The sequence below is a fragment of the Pseudophryne corroboree genome, unplaced genomic scaffold (genome assembly GCF_028390025.1).
Source record: "Pseudophryne corroboree isolate aPseCor3 unplaced genomic scaffold, aPseCor3.hap2 scaffold_537, whole genome shotgun sequence".
NCBI lineage: Eukaryota > Metazoa > Chordata > Amphibia > Anura > Myobatrachidae > Pseudophryne > Pseudophryne corroboree.
In genome coordinates, this window is record NW_026970138.1 from 67,276 (window position 1) to 82,644 (window position 15,369).

The window sequence follows — 15,369 nt, forward strand, 5'->3', positions numbered from 1 at the left end:
AGTCAATAATCTGGAGAGTTTTTGTAAGATGTTTCTTCTATCAACCAACGAAGGAACACATTGGTACTTTCCCATGATGAGTGAGTGCTTCAGGATCTCTTGCACTTACATGTGCAGCAGAGTACAGCAATGGAAGCATGCTGGGCCCATAACCCAGAGGTAGGCAGATTAAAACTATCCTCTGCTATATGCATTTTTTTTTTGTTAATTAAAGTAATCCAAAACTGGGATTGATATTTTGGCTCTTTTATTTTTACTTAAAGTACAATAACTTTTACCATTTTAATTTGTTTTAATAGTATATTGACAGTATTGTTTTCTTTCAAAAATCCACTTCATTTTCTTTACCCTATTATTAAAATGGTAATTGACAAAAACAAACTACATTGTCACCAGAAGAGCAATACAAAATGTACAAGTGATATATTAAAATCATCTTTCCAGCTTGAATTTCAATGATGCATTGGGGCAACGATTTTGTGAGAAACATCTTCACCCTTAAATAAAGATTTTCTTAATTCCTTACCTGTGTGCTAATTAGATATCACCTTGTTTTCACATTAAACAGACTTCCACATGAGAAAGCTGCAAGGATGCAGTGGCGTTAATGTTTCCTGGTGTCAACCTGTATTATTTCAGTAGACATTGAAATGAGGATGCATCTTGCTGCCTTTCCAATGAAGCAAGTTTAATTTAGTAATAGGTGAAAAACCATCCTTACAAAGGTGTTAATCAGAGACTTGGCTTTGTGGACACTTTTCAGAGAACAAATTTGTTAGCATAAAAATAAAGCCAGAAAATGAAGAGCTGTTTAATCACTCGATTGGATTTTTCTGCCAGCATATTTTTTTTCTCTGCAACCCACTGCTAAATTGTGCTTCCTAGCTGTTTTTTATAAAATCACTGAATCAAATCTAACTCTGATTACATCAGAGAAGGCCATGTACCCTACACCATAAGAGGAGGTTTGAAATTTTGACTTGTCTACTTAAATATCACCAAAATCTGATCACAAGGTTAATTACGTCCCTGGGTGGGATTGAACCACCAACCTTTTGGTTAATAGCCAAACACACTAACCGATTGCGCCACAGAGACACTTTGCAAAAGTCCATACTGACAAAGGCTAATAAGCATTCATCTAAAACGTTTCCTAGAAAAACTTTAAAAAGTCAATAATCTGGAGAGTTTTTGTAAGATGTTTCTTCCATCAACCAACGAAGAAACACATTGGTACTTTCCCATGATGAGTGAGTGCTTCAGGATCTCTTGCACTTACATGTGCAGCAGAGTACTGCAATGGAAGCATGCTGGGCCCATAACCCAGAGGTAGGCAGATTGAAACTATCCTCTGCTATATGCATTTTTTTTGTTAATTAAAGTAATCCAAAACTGGGATTGATATTTTGTCTCTTTTATTTTTACTTAAAGTACAATAACTTTTACCATTTTAATTTGTTTTAATAGTATATTGACAGTATTGTTTTCTTTCAAAAATCCACTTCATTTTCTTTACCCTATTATTAAAATGGTAATTGACAAAAACAAACTACATTGTCACCAGAAGAGCAATACAAAATGTACAAGTGATATATTAAAATCATCTTTCCAGCTTGAATTTCAATGATGCATTGGGTCAACAATTTTGTGAGAAACATCTTCACCCTTAAATAAAGATTTTCTTAATTCCTTACCTGTGTGCTAATTAGATATCACCTTGTTTTCACATTAAACAGACTTCCACATGAGAAAGCAGCAAGGATGCAGTGGCGTTAATGTTTCCTGGTGTCAACCTGTATTATTTCAGTAGACATTGAAATGAGGATACATCTTGCTGCCTTTCCAATGAAGCAAGTTTAATTTAGTAATAGGTGAAAAACCATCCCTACAAAGGTGTTAATCAGAGACTTGGCTTTGTGGACACTTTTCAGAGAACAAATTTGTTAGCATAAAAATAAAGCCAGAAAATGAAGAGCTGTTTAATCACGCAATTTGATTTTTTTGCCAGCATATTTCTTTTTCTCTGCAACCCACTGCTAAATTGTGCTTCCTAGATGTTTTTATAAAATCACTGAATCAAATCTAACTCTGATTACATCAGAGAAGGCCAGGTACCCTACACCATAACAGGGGGTATGAAATTTGACTTGTCTACTTAAAGATCACCAAAATCTGATAACAAGGTCAATTACGTCCCTGGGTGGGATTGAACCACCAACCTTTTGGTTAATAGTCGTACACACTAACTGATTGCGCCACAGAGACACTTTGCAAAAGTACATACTGACAAATGCTAATAAGCATTCATCTAAAACGTTTCCTAGAAAAACTTAAAAAAATCAATAATCTGGAGAGTTTTTGTAAGATGTTTCTTCTATCAACCAACGAAGAAACACATTGGTACTTTCCCATGATGAGTGAGTGCTTCAGGATCTCTTGCACTTACATGTGCAGCAGAGTACAGCAATGGAAGCATGCTGGGCCCATAACCCAGAGGTAGGCAGATTGAAACTATCCTCTGCTATATGCATTTTTTTGTTTGTTAATTAAAGTAATCCAAAACTGGGATTGATATTTTGGCTCTTTTATTTTTACTTAAAGTACAATAACTTTTACCATTTTAATTTGTTTTAATAGTATATTGACAGTATTGTTTTCTTTCAAAAATCCACTTCATTTTCTTTACCCTATTATTAAAATGGTAATTGACAAAAACAAACTACATTGTCACCAGAAGAGCAAAACAAAATGTACAAGTGATATATTAAAATCATCTTTCCAGCTTGAATTTCAATGTTGCATTGGGTCATCAATTTTGTGAGAAACATCTTCACCCTTAAATAAAGATTTTCTTAATTCCTTACCTGTGTGCTAATTAGATATCACCTTGTTTTCACATTAAACAGACTTCCACATGAGAAAGCAGCAAGGATGCAGTGGCGTTAATGTTTCCTGGTGTCAACCTGTATTATTTCAGTAGACATTGAAATGAGGATACATCTTGCTGCCTTTCCAATGAAGCAAGTTTAATTTAGTAATAGGTGAAAAACCATCCCTACAAAGGTGTTAATCAGAGACTTGGCTTTGTGGACACTTTTCAGAGAACAAATTTGTTAGCATTAAAATAAAGCCAGAAAATGAAGAGCTGTTTAATCACGCAATTTGGTTTTTTTGCCAGCATATTTCTTTTTCTCTGCAACCCACTGCTAAATTGTGCTTCCTAGATGTTTTTATAAAATCACTGAATCAAATCTAACTCTGATTACATCAGAGAAGGCCAGGTACCCTACACCATAACAGGGGGTATGAAATTTGACTTGTCTACTTAAAGATCACCAAAATCTGATAACAAGGTCAATTACGTCCCTGGGTGGGATTGAACCACCAACCTTTTGGTCAATAGCCGTACACACTAACTGATTGCGCCACAGAGACACTTTGCAAAAAGTACATACTGACAAATGCTAATAAGCATTCATCTAAAACGTTTCCTAGAAAAACTTAAAAAAGTCAATAATCTGGAGAGTTTTTGTAAGATGTTTCTTCTATCAACCAACGAAGAAACACATTGGTACTTTCCCATGATGAGTGAGTGCTTCAGGATCTCTTGCACTTACATGTGCAGCAGAGTACAGCAATGGAAGCATGCTGGGCCCATAACCCAGAGGTAGGCAGATTGAAACTATCCTCTGCTATATGCATTTTTTTGTTTGTTAATTAAAGTAATCCAAAACTGGGATTGATATTTTGGCTCTTTTATTTTTACTTAAAGTACAATAACTTTTACCATTTTAATTTGTTTTAATAGTATATTGACAGTATTGTTTTCTTTCAAAAATCCACTTCATTTTCTTTACCCTATTATTAAAATGGTAATTGACAAAAACAAACTACATTGTCACCAGAAGAGCAAAACAAAATGTACAAGTGATATATTAAAATCATCTTTCCAGCTTGAATTTCAATGATGCATTGGGGCAACGATTTTGTGAGAAACATCTTCACCCTTAAATAAAGATTTTCTTAATTCCTTACCTGTGTGCTAATTAGATATCACCTTGTTTTCACATTTAACAGACTTCCACATGAGAAAGCAGCAAGGATGCAGTGGCGTTAATGTTTCCTGGTGTCAACCTGTATTATTTCAGTAGACATTGAAATGAGGATGCATCTTGCTGCCTTTCCAATGAAGCAAGTTTAATTTAGTAATAGGTGAAAAACCATCCTTACAAAGGTGTTAATCAGAGACTTGGCTTTGTGGACACTTTTCAGAGAACAAATTTGTTAGCATAAAAATAAAGCCAGAAAATAAAGAGCTGTTTAATCACGCAATTGGATTTTTCTGCCAGCATATTTTTTTTCTCTGCAACCCACTGCTAAATTGTGCTTCCTATCTGTTTTTATAAAATCACTGAATCAAATCTAACTCTGATTACATCAGAGAAGGCCAGGTACCCTACACCATAACAGGGGGTTTGAAATTTTGACTTGTCTACTTAAAGATCACCAAAATCTGATAACAAGGTAAATTAGGTCCCTGGGTGGGATTGAACCACCAACCTTTTGGTTAATAGCCGTACATACTAACTGATTGCGCCACAGAGACACTTTGCAAAAGTCCATACTGACAAAGGCTAATAAGCATTCATCTAAAACGTTTCCTAGAAAAACTTTAAAAAGTCAATAATCTGGAGAGTTTTTGTAAGATGTTTCTTCCATCAACCAACGAAGAAACACATTGGTACTTTCCCATGATGAGTGAGTGCTTCAGGATCTCTTGAACTTACATGTGCAGCAGAGTACTGCAATGGAAGCATGCTGGGCTCATAACCGAGAGGTAGGCAGATTGAAACTATCCTCTGCTATATGCATTTTTTTTTTGTTAAAGTAATCCAAAACTGGGATTGATATTTTGTCTCTTTTATTTTTACTTAAAGTACAATAACGTTTACCATTTTAATTTGTTTTAATAGTATATTGACAGTATTGTTTTCTTTCAAAAATCCACTTCATTTTCTTTACCCTATTATTAAAATGGTAATTGACAAAAACAAACTACATTGTCACCAGAAGAGCAATACAAAATGTACAAGTGATATATTAAAATCATCTTTCCAGCTTGAATTTCAATGTTGCATTGGGTCAACAATTTTGTGAGAAACATCTTCACCCTTAAATAAAGATTTTCTTAATTCCTTACCTGTGTGCTAATTAGATATCACCTTGTTTTCACATTAAACAGACTTCCACATGAGAAAGCAGCAAGGATGCAGTGGCGTTAATGTTTCCTGGTGTCAACTTGTATTATTTCAGTAGACATTGAAATGAGGATGCATCTTGCTGCCTTTCCAATGAAGCAAGTTTAATTTAGTAATAGGTGAAAAACCATCCTTACAAAGGTGTTAATCAGAGACTTGGCTTTGTGGACACTTTTCAGAGAACAAATTTGTTAGCATAAAAATAAAGCCAGAAAATGAAGAGCTGTTTAATCACTCGATTGGATTTTTCTGCCAGCATATTTTTTTTCTCTGCAACCCACTGCTAAATTGTGCTTCCTAGCTGTTTTTTATAAAATCACTGAATCAAATCTAACTCTGATTACATCAGAGAAGGCCATGTACCCTACACCATAAGAGGAGGTTTGAAATTTTGACTTGTCTCCTTAAATATCACCAAAATCTGATCACAAGGTTAATTACATCCCTGGGTGGGATTGAACCACCAACCTTTTGATTAATAGCCAAACACACTAACCGATTGCGCCACAGAGACACTTTGCAAAAGTCCATACTGACAAAGGCTAATAAGCATTCATCTAAAACGTTTCCTAGAAAAACTTTAAAAAGTCAATAATCTGGAGAGTTTTTGTAAGATGTTTCTTCCATCAACCAACGAAGAAACACATTGGTACTTTCCCATGATGAGTGAGTGCTTCAGGATCTCTTGCACTTACATGTGCAGCAGAGTACTGCAATGGAAGCATGCTGGGCCCATAACCCAGAGGTAGGCAGATTGAAACTATCCTCTGCTATATGCATTTTTTTTGTTAATTAAAGTAATCCAAAACTGGGATTGATATTGTGTCTCTTTTATTTTTACTTAAAGTACAATAACTTTTACCATTTTAATTTGTTTTAATAGTATATTGACAGTATTGTTTTCTTTCAAAAATCCACTTCATTTTCTTTACCCTATTATTAAAATGGTAATTGACAAAAACAAACTACATTGTCACCAGAAGAGCAATACAAAATGTACAAGTGATATATTAAAATCATCTTTCCAGCTTGAATTTCAATGATGCATTGGGTCAACAATTTTGTGAGAAACATCTTCACCCTTAAATAAAGATTTTCTTAATTCCTTACCTGTGTGCTAATTAGATATCACCTTGTTTTCACATTAAACAGACTTCCACATGAGAAAGCAGCAAGGATGCAGTGGCGTTAATGTTTCCTGGTGTCAACCTGTATTATTTCAGTAGACATTGAAATGAGGATACATCTTGCTGCCTTTCCAATGAAGCAAGTTTAATTTAGTAATAGGTGAAAAACCATCCCTACAAAGGTGTTAATCAGAGACTTGGCTTTGTGGACACTTTTCAGAGAACAAATTTGTTAGCATAAAAATAAAGCCAGAAAATGAAGAGCTGTTTAATCACGCAATTTGATTTTTTTGCCAGCATATTTCTTTTTCTCTGCAACCCACTGCTAAATTGTGCTTCCTAGATGTTTTTATAAAATCACTGAATCAAATCTAACTCTGATTACATCAGAGAAGGCCAGGTACCCTACACCATAACAGGGAGTATGAAATTTGACTTGTCTACTTAAAGATCACCAAAATCTGATAACAAGGTCAATTAGGTCCCTGGGTGGGATTGAACCACCAACCTTTTGGTTAATAGCCGTACACGCTAACTGATTGCACCACAGAGACACTTTGCAAAAGTCCATACTGACAAAGGCTAATAAGCATTCATCTAAAACGTTTCCTAGAAAAACTTTAAAAAGTCAATAATCTGGAGAGTTTTTGTAAGATGTTTCTTCCATCAACCAACGAAGAAACACATTGGTACTTTCCCATGATGAGTGAGTGCTTCAGGATCTCTTGAACTTACATGTGCAGCAGAGTACTGCAATGGAAGCATGCTGGGCTCATAACCGAGAGGTAGGCAGATTGAAACTATCCTCTGCTATATGCATTTTTTTTTGTTAAAGTAATCCAAAACTGGGATTGATATTTTGTCTCTTTTATTTTTACTTAAAGTACAATAACGTTTACCATTTTAATTTGTTTTAATAGTATATTGACAGTATTGTTTTCTTTCAAAAATCCACTTCATTTTCTTTACCCTATTATTAAAATGGTAATTGACAAAAACAAACTACATTGTCACCAGAAGAGCAATACAAAATGTACAAGTGATATATTAAAATCATCTTTCCAGCTTGAATTTCAATGTTGCATTGGGTCAACAATTTTGTGAGAAACATCTTCACCCTTAAATAAAGATTTTCTTAATTCCTTACCTGTGTGCTAATTAGATATCACCTTGTTTTCACATTAAACAGACTTCCACATGAGAAAGCAGCAAGGATGCAGTGGCGTTAATGTTTCCTGGTGTCAACTTGTATTATTTCAGTACACATTGAAATGAGGATGCATCTTGCTGCCTTTCCAATGAATCAAGTTTAATTTAGTAATAGGTGAAAAACAATCCTTACAAAGGTGTTAATCAGAGACTTGGCTTTGTGGACACTTTTCAGAGAACAAATTTGTTAGCATAAAAATAAAGCCAGAAAATGAAGAGCTGTTTAATCACTCGATTGGATTTTTCTGCCAGCATATTTTATTTCTCTGCAACCCACTGCTAAATTGTGCTTCCTAGCTGTTTTTTATAAAATCACTGAATCAAATCTAACTCTGATTACATCAGAGAAGGCCATGTACCCTACACCATAAGAGGAGGTTTGAAATTTTGACTTGTCTCCTTAAATATCACCAAAATCTGATCACAAGGTTAATTACATCCCTGGGTGGGATTGAACCACCAACCTTTTGGTTAATAGCCAAACACACTAACCGATTGCGCCACAGAGACACTTTGCAAAAGTCCATACTGACAAAGGCTAATAAGCATTCATCTAAAACGTTTCCTAGAAAAACTTTAAAAAGTCAATAATCTGGAGAGTTTTTGTAAGATGTTTCTTCCATCAACCAACGAAGAAACACATTGGTACTTTCCCATGATGAGTGAGTGCTTCAGGATCTCTTGCACTTACATGTGCAGCAGAGTACTGCAATGGAAGCATGCTGGGCCCATAACCCAGAGGTAGGCAGATTGAAACTATCCTCTGCTATATGCATTTTTTTTGTTAATTAAAGTAATCCAAAACTGGGATTGATATTGTGTCTCTTTTATTTTTACTTAAAGTACAATAACTTTTACCATTTTAATTTGTTTTAATAGTATATTGACAGTATTGTTTTCTTTCAAAAATCCACTTCATTTTCTTTACCCTATTATTAAAATGGTAATTGACAAAAACAAACTACATTGTCACCAGAAGAGCAATACAAAATGTACAAGTGATATATTAAAATCATCTTTCCAGCTTGAATTTCAATGATGCATTGGGTCAACAATTTTGTGAGAAACATCTTCACCCTTAAATAAAGATTTTCTTAATTCCTTACCTGTGTGCTAATTAGATATCACCTTGTTTTCACATTAAACAGACTTCCACATGAGAAAGCAGCAAGGATGCAGTGGCGTTAATGTTTCCTGGTGTCAACCTGTATTATTTCAGTAGACATTGAAATGAGGATACATCTTGCTGCCTTTCCAATGAAGCAAGTTTAATTTAGTAATAGGTGAAAAACCATCCCTACAAAGGTGTTAATCAGAGACTTGGCTTTGTGGACACTTTTCAGAGAACAAATTTGTTAGCATAAAAATAAAGCCAGAAAATGAAGAGCTGTTTAATCACGCAATTTGATTTTTTTGCCAGCATATTTCTTTTTCTCTGCAACCCACTGCTAAATTGTGCTTCCTAGATGTTTTTATAAAATCACTGAATCAAATCTAACTCTGATTACATCAGAGAAGGCCAGGTACCCTACACCATAACAGGGGGTATGAAATTTGACTTGTCTACTTAAAGATCACCAAAATCTGATAACAAGGTCAATTACGTCCCTGGGTGGGATTGAACCACCAACCTTTTGGTTAATAGCCGTACACACTAACTGATTGCGCCACAGAGACACTTTGCAAAAGTACATACTGACAAATGCTAATAAGCATTCATCTAAAACGTTTCCTAGAAAAACTTAAAAAAGTCAATAATCTGGAGAGTTTTTGTAAGATGTTTCTTCCATCAACCAACGAAGAAACACATTGGTACTTTCCCATGATGAGTGAGTGCTTCAGGATCTCTTGCACTTACATGTGCAGCAGAGTACAGCAATGGAAGCATGCTGGGCCCATAACCCAGAGGTAGGCAGATTGAAACTATCCTCTGCTATATGCATTTTTTTTTGTTAATTAAAGTAATCCAAAACTGGGATTGATATTTTGTCTCTTTTATTTTTACTTAAAGTACAATAACTTTTACCATTTTAATTTGTTTTAATAGTATATTGACAGTATTGTTTTCTTTCAAAAATCCACTTCATTTTCTTTACCCTATTATTAAAATGGTAATTGACAAAAACAAACTACATTGTCACCAGAAGAGCAATACAAAATGTACAAGTGATATATTAAAATCATCTTTCCAGCTTGAATTTCAATGATGCATTGGGGCAACGATTTTGTGAGAAACATCTTCACCCTTAAATAAAGATTTTCTTAATTCCTTACCTGTGTGCTAATTAGATATCACCTTTTTTCACATTAAACAGACTTCCACATGAGAAAGCAGCAAGGATGCAGTGGCGTTAATGTTTCCTGGTGTCAACCTGTATTATTTCAGTAGACATTGAAATGAGGATACATCTTGCTGCCTTTCCAATGAAGCAAGTTTAATTTAGTAATAGGTGAAAAACCATCCCTACAAAGGTGTTAATCAGAGACTTGGCTTTGTGGACACTTTTCAGAGAACAAATTTGTTAGCATAAAAATAAAGCTAGAAAATGAAGAGCTGTTTAATCACGCAATTTGGTTTTTTTGCCAGCATATTTCTTTTTCTCTGCAACCCACTGCTAAATTGTGCTTCCTAGATGTTTTTATAAAATCACTGAATCAAATCTAACTCTGATTACATCAGAGAAGGCCAGGTACCCTACACCATAACAGGGGGTATGACATTTGACTTGTCTACTTAAAGATCACCAAAATCTGATAACAATGTCAATTACGTCCCTGGGTGGGATTGAACCACCAACCTTTTGGTTAATAGCCGTACACACTAACTGATTGCGCCACAGAGACACTTTGCAAAAAGTACATACTGACAAATGCTAATAAGCATTCATCTAAAACGTTTCCTAGAAAAACTTAAAAAAGTCAATAATCTGGAGAGTTTTTGTAAGATGTTTCTTCTATCAACCAACGAAGAAACACATTGGTACTTTCCCATGATGAGTGAGTGCTTCAGGATCTCTTGCACTTACATGTGCAGCAGAGTACAGCAATGGAAGCATGCTGGGCCCATAACCCAGAGGTAGGCAGATTGAAACTATCCTCTGCTATATGCATTTTTTTGTTTGTTAATTAAAGTAATCCAAAACTGGGATTGATATTTTGTCTCTTTTATTTTTACTTAAAGTACAATAACTTTTACCATTTTAATTTGTTTTAATAGTATATTGACAGTATTGTTTTCTTTCAAAAATCCACTTCATTTTCTTTACCCTATTATTAAAATGGTAATTGACAAAAACAAACTACATTGTCACCAGAAGAGCAATACAAAATGTACAAGTGATATATTAAAATCATCTTTCCAGATTGAATTTCAATGATGCATTGGGGCAACGATTTTGTGAGAAACATCTTCACCCTTAAATAAAGATTTTCTTAATTCCTTACCTGTGTGCTAATTAGATATCACCTTGTTTTCACATTAAACAGACTTCCACATGAGAAAGCAGCAAGGATGCAGTGGCGTTAATGTTTCCTGGTGTCAACCTGTATTATTTCAGTAGACATTGAAATGAGGATACATCTTGCTGCCTTTCCAATGAAGCAAGTTTAATTTAGTAATAGGTGAAAAACCATCCCTACAAAGGTGTTAATCAGAGACTTGGCTTTGTGGACACTTTTCAGAGAACAAATTTGTTAGCATAAAAATAAAGCTAGAAAATGAAGAGCTGTTTAATCACGCAATTTGGTTTTTTTGCCAGCATATTTCTTTTTCTCTGCAACCCACTGCTAAATTGTGCTTCCTAGATGTTTTTATAAAATCACTGAATCAAATCTAACTCTGATTACATCAGAGAAGGCCAGGTACCCTACACCATAACAGGGGGTATGACATTTGACTTGTCTACTTAAAGATCACCAAAATCTGATAACAATGTCAATTACGTCCCTGGGTGGGATTGAACCACCAACCTTTTGGTTAATAGCCGTACACACTAACTGATTGCGCCACAGAGACACTTTGCAAAAAGTACATACTGACAAATGCTAATAAGCATTCATCTAAAACGTTTCCTAGAAAAACTTAAAAAAGTCAATAATCTGGAGAGTTTTTGTAAGATGTTTCTTCTATCAACCAACGAAGAAACACATTGGTACTTTCCCATGATGAGTGAGTGCTTCAGGATCTCTTGCACTTACATGTGCAGCAGAGTACAGCAATGGAAGCATGCTGGGCCCATAACCCAGAGGTAGGCAGATTGAAACTATCCTCTGCTATATGCATTTTTTTGTTTGTTAATTAAAGTAATCCAAAACTGGGATTGATATTTTGTCTCTTTTATTTTTACTTAAAGTACAATAACTTTTACCATTTTAATTTGTTTTAATAGTATATTGACAGTATTGTTTTCTTTCAAAAATCCACTTCATTTTCTTTACCCTATTATTAAAATGGTAATTGACAAAAACAAACTACATTGTCACCAGAAGAGCAATACAAAATGTACAAGTGATATATTAAAATCATCTTTCCAGCTTGAATTTCAATGATGCATTGGGGCAACGATTTTGTGAGAAACATCTTCACCCTTAAATAAAGATTTTCTTAATTCCTTACCTGTGTGCTAATTAGATATCACCTTGTTTTCACATTAAACAGACTTCCACATGAGAAAGCAGCAAGGATGCAGTGGCGTTAATGTTTCCTGGTGTCAACCTGTATTATTTCAGTAGACATTGAAATGAGGATGCATCTTGCTGCCTTTCCAATGAAGCAAGTTTAATTTAGTAATAGGTGAAAAACCTTCCTTATAAAGGTATTAATCAGAGACTTGGCTTTGTGGACACTTTTCAGAGAACAAATTTGTTAGCATAAAAATAAAGCCAGAAAATGAAGAGCTGTTTAATCACGCAATTTGATTTTTTTGCCAGCATATTTCTTTTTCTCTGCAACCCACTGCTAAATTGTGCTTCCTAGATGTTTTTATAAAATCACTGAATCAAATCTAACTCTGATTACATCAGAGAAGGCCAGGTACCCTACACCATAACAGGGGGTATGAAATTTGACTTGTCTACTTAAAGATCACCAAAATCTGATAACAAGGTCAATTACGTCCCTGGGTGGGATTGAACCACCAACCTTTTGGTTAATAGCCGTACACACTAACTGATTGCGCCACAGAGACACTTTGCAAAAAGTACATACTGACAAATGCTAATAAGCATTCATCTAAAACGTTTCCTAGAAAAACTTAAAAAAGTCAATAATCTGGAGAGTTTTTGTAAGATGTTTCTTCTATCAACCAACGAAGAAACACATTGGTACTTTCCCATGATGAGTGAGTGCTTCAGGATCTCTTGCACTTACATGTGCAGCAGAGTACAGCAATGGAAGCATGCTGGGCCCATAACCCAGAGGTAGGCAGATTGAAACTATCCTCTGCTATATGCATTTTTTTGTTTGTTAATTAAAGTAATCCAAAACTGGGATTGATATTTTGTCTCTTTTATTTTTACTTAAAGTACAATAACTTTTACCATTTTAATTTGTTTTAATAGTATATTGACAGTATTGTTTTCTTTCAAAAATCCACTTCATTTTCTTTACCCTATTATTAAAATGGTAATTGACAAAAACAAACTACATTGTCACCAGAAGAGCAATACAAAATGTACAAGTGATATATTAAAATCATCTTTCCAGCTTGAATTTCAATGATGCATTGGGGCAACGATTTTGTGAGAAACATCTTCACCCTTAAATAAAGATTTTCTTAATTCCTTACCTGTGTGCTAATTAGATATCACCTTGTTTTCACATTAAACAGACTTCCACATGAGAAAGCAGCAAGGATGCAGTGGCGTTAATGTTTCCTGGTGTCAACCTGTATTATTTCAGTAGACATTGAAATGAGGATGCATCTTGCTGCCTTTCCAATGAAGCAAGTTTAATTTAGTAATAGGTGAAAAACCATCCTTACAAAGGTGTTAATCAGAGACTTGGCTTTGTGGACACTTTTCAGAGAACAAATTTGTTAGCATAAAAATAAAGCCAGAAAATGAAGAGCTGTTTAATCACGCAATTTGATTTTTTTGCCAGCATATTTCTTTTTCTCTGCAACCCACTGCTAAATTGTGCTTCCTAGATGTTTTTATAAAATCACTGAATCAAATCTAACTCTGATTACATCAGAGAAGGCCAGGTACCCTACACCATAACAGGGGGTATGAAATTTGACTTGTCTACTTAAAGATCACCAAAATCTGATAACAAGGTCAATTACATCCCTGGGTGGGATTGAACCACCAACCTTTTGGTTAATAGCCGTACACACTAACTGATTGCGCCACAGAAACACTTTGCAAAAGTACATACTGACAAATGCTAATAAGCATTCATCTAAAACGTTTCCTAGAAAAACTTAAAAAAGTCAATAATCTGGAGAGTTTTTGTAAGATGTTTCTTCCATCAACCAACGAAGAAACACATTGGTACTTTCCCATGATGAGTGAGTGCTTCAGGATCTCTTGCACTTACATGTGCAGCAGAGTACAGCAATGGAAGCATGCTGGGCCCATAACCCAGAGGTAGGCAGATTGAAACTATAATCTGCTATATGCATTTTTTTGTTTGTTAATTAAAGTAATCCAAAACTGGGATTGATATTTTGGCTCTTTTATTTTTACTTAAAGTACAATAACTTTTACCATTTTAATTTGTTTTAATAGTATATTGACAGTATTGTTTTCTTTCAAAAATCCACTTAATTTTCTTTACCCTATTATTAAAATGGTAATTGACAAAAACAAACTACATTGTCACCAGAAGAGCAATACAAAATGTACAAGTGATATATTAAAATCATCTTTCCAGCTTGAATTTCAATGATGCATTGGGGCAACGATTTTGTGAGAAACATCTTCACCCTTAAATAAAGATTTTCTTAATTCCTTACCTGTGTGCTAATTAGATATCACCTTGTTTTCACATTAAACAGACTTCCACATGAGAAAGCAGCAAGGATGCAGTGGCGTTAATGTTTCCTGGTGTCAACCTGTATTATTTCAGTAGACATTGAAATGAGGATGCATCTTGCTGCCTTTCCAATGAAGCAAGTTTAATTTAGTAATAGGTGAAAAACCATCCTTACAAAGGTGTTAATCAGAGACTTGGCTTTGTGGACACTTTTCAGAGAACAAATTTGTTAGCATAAAAATAAAGCCAGAAAATAAAGAGCTGTTTAATCACTCAATTGGATTTTTCTGCCAGCATATTTTTTTTCTCTGCAACCCACTGCTAAATTGTGCTTCCTAGCTGTTTTTTGTAAAATCACTGAATCAAATCTAACTCTGATTACATCAGAGAAGGCCATGTACCCTACACCATAAGAGGAGGTTTGACATTTTGACTTGTCTACTTAAATATCACCAAAATCTGATCACAAGGTTAATTACGTCCCTGGGTGGGATTGAACCACCAACCTTTTGGTTAATAGCCAAACACACTAACCGATTGCGCCACAGAGACACTTTGCAAAAAGTACATACTGACAAAGGCTAATAAGCATACATCTAGAACGTTTCCTAGAAAAACATAAAAAAATCAATAATCTGGAGAGTTTTTGTAAGATGTTTCTTCCATCAACCAACGAATAAACACATTGGTACTTTCCCATGATGAGTGAGTGCTTCAGGATCTCTTGCACTTACATGGGCAGCAGAGTACTGCAATGGAAGCATGCTGGACCCATAACCCAGAGGTAGGCAGATTGAAA

The 15,369-nt window shown here is 34.8% G+C and overlaps 3 non-coding genes across 3 annotated transcripts; all 3 read right to left on the reverse strand.

Moving 5' to 3' along the window:
• Positions 1–1,024: 1,024 nt before the first annotated feature.
• TRNAN-AUU (transfer RNA asparagine (anticodon AUU)) lies at positions 1,025–1,098 on the reverse strand. Its single transcript has one exon. It is a non-coding gene; the product is annotated as a tRNA-Asn (tRNA).
• A 6,932-nt stretch (positions 1,099–8,030) lies between these two features.
• TRNAN-AUU (transfer RNA asparagine (anticodon AUU)) lies at positions 8,031–8,104 on the reverse strand. Its single transcript has one exon. It is a non-coding gene; the product is annotated as a tRNA-Asn (tRNA).
• A 6,944-nt stretch (positions 8,105–15,048) lies between these two features.
• TRNAN-AUU (transfer RNA asparagine (anticodon AUU)) lies at positions 15,049–15,122 on the reverse strand. The gene has a single exon. It is a non-coding gene; the product is annotated as a tRNA-Asn (tRNA).
• Positions 15,123–15,369: the final 247 nt, after the last annotated feature.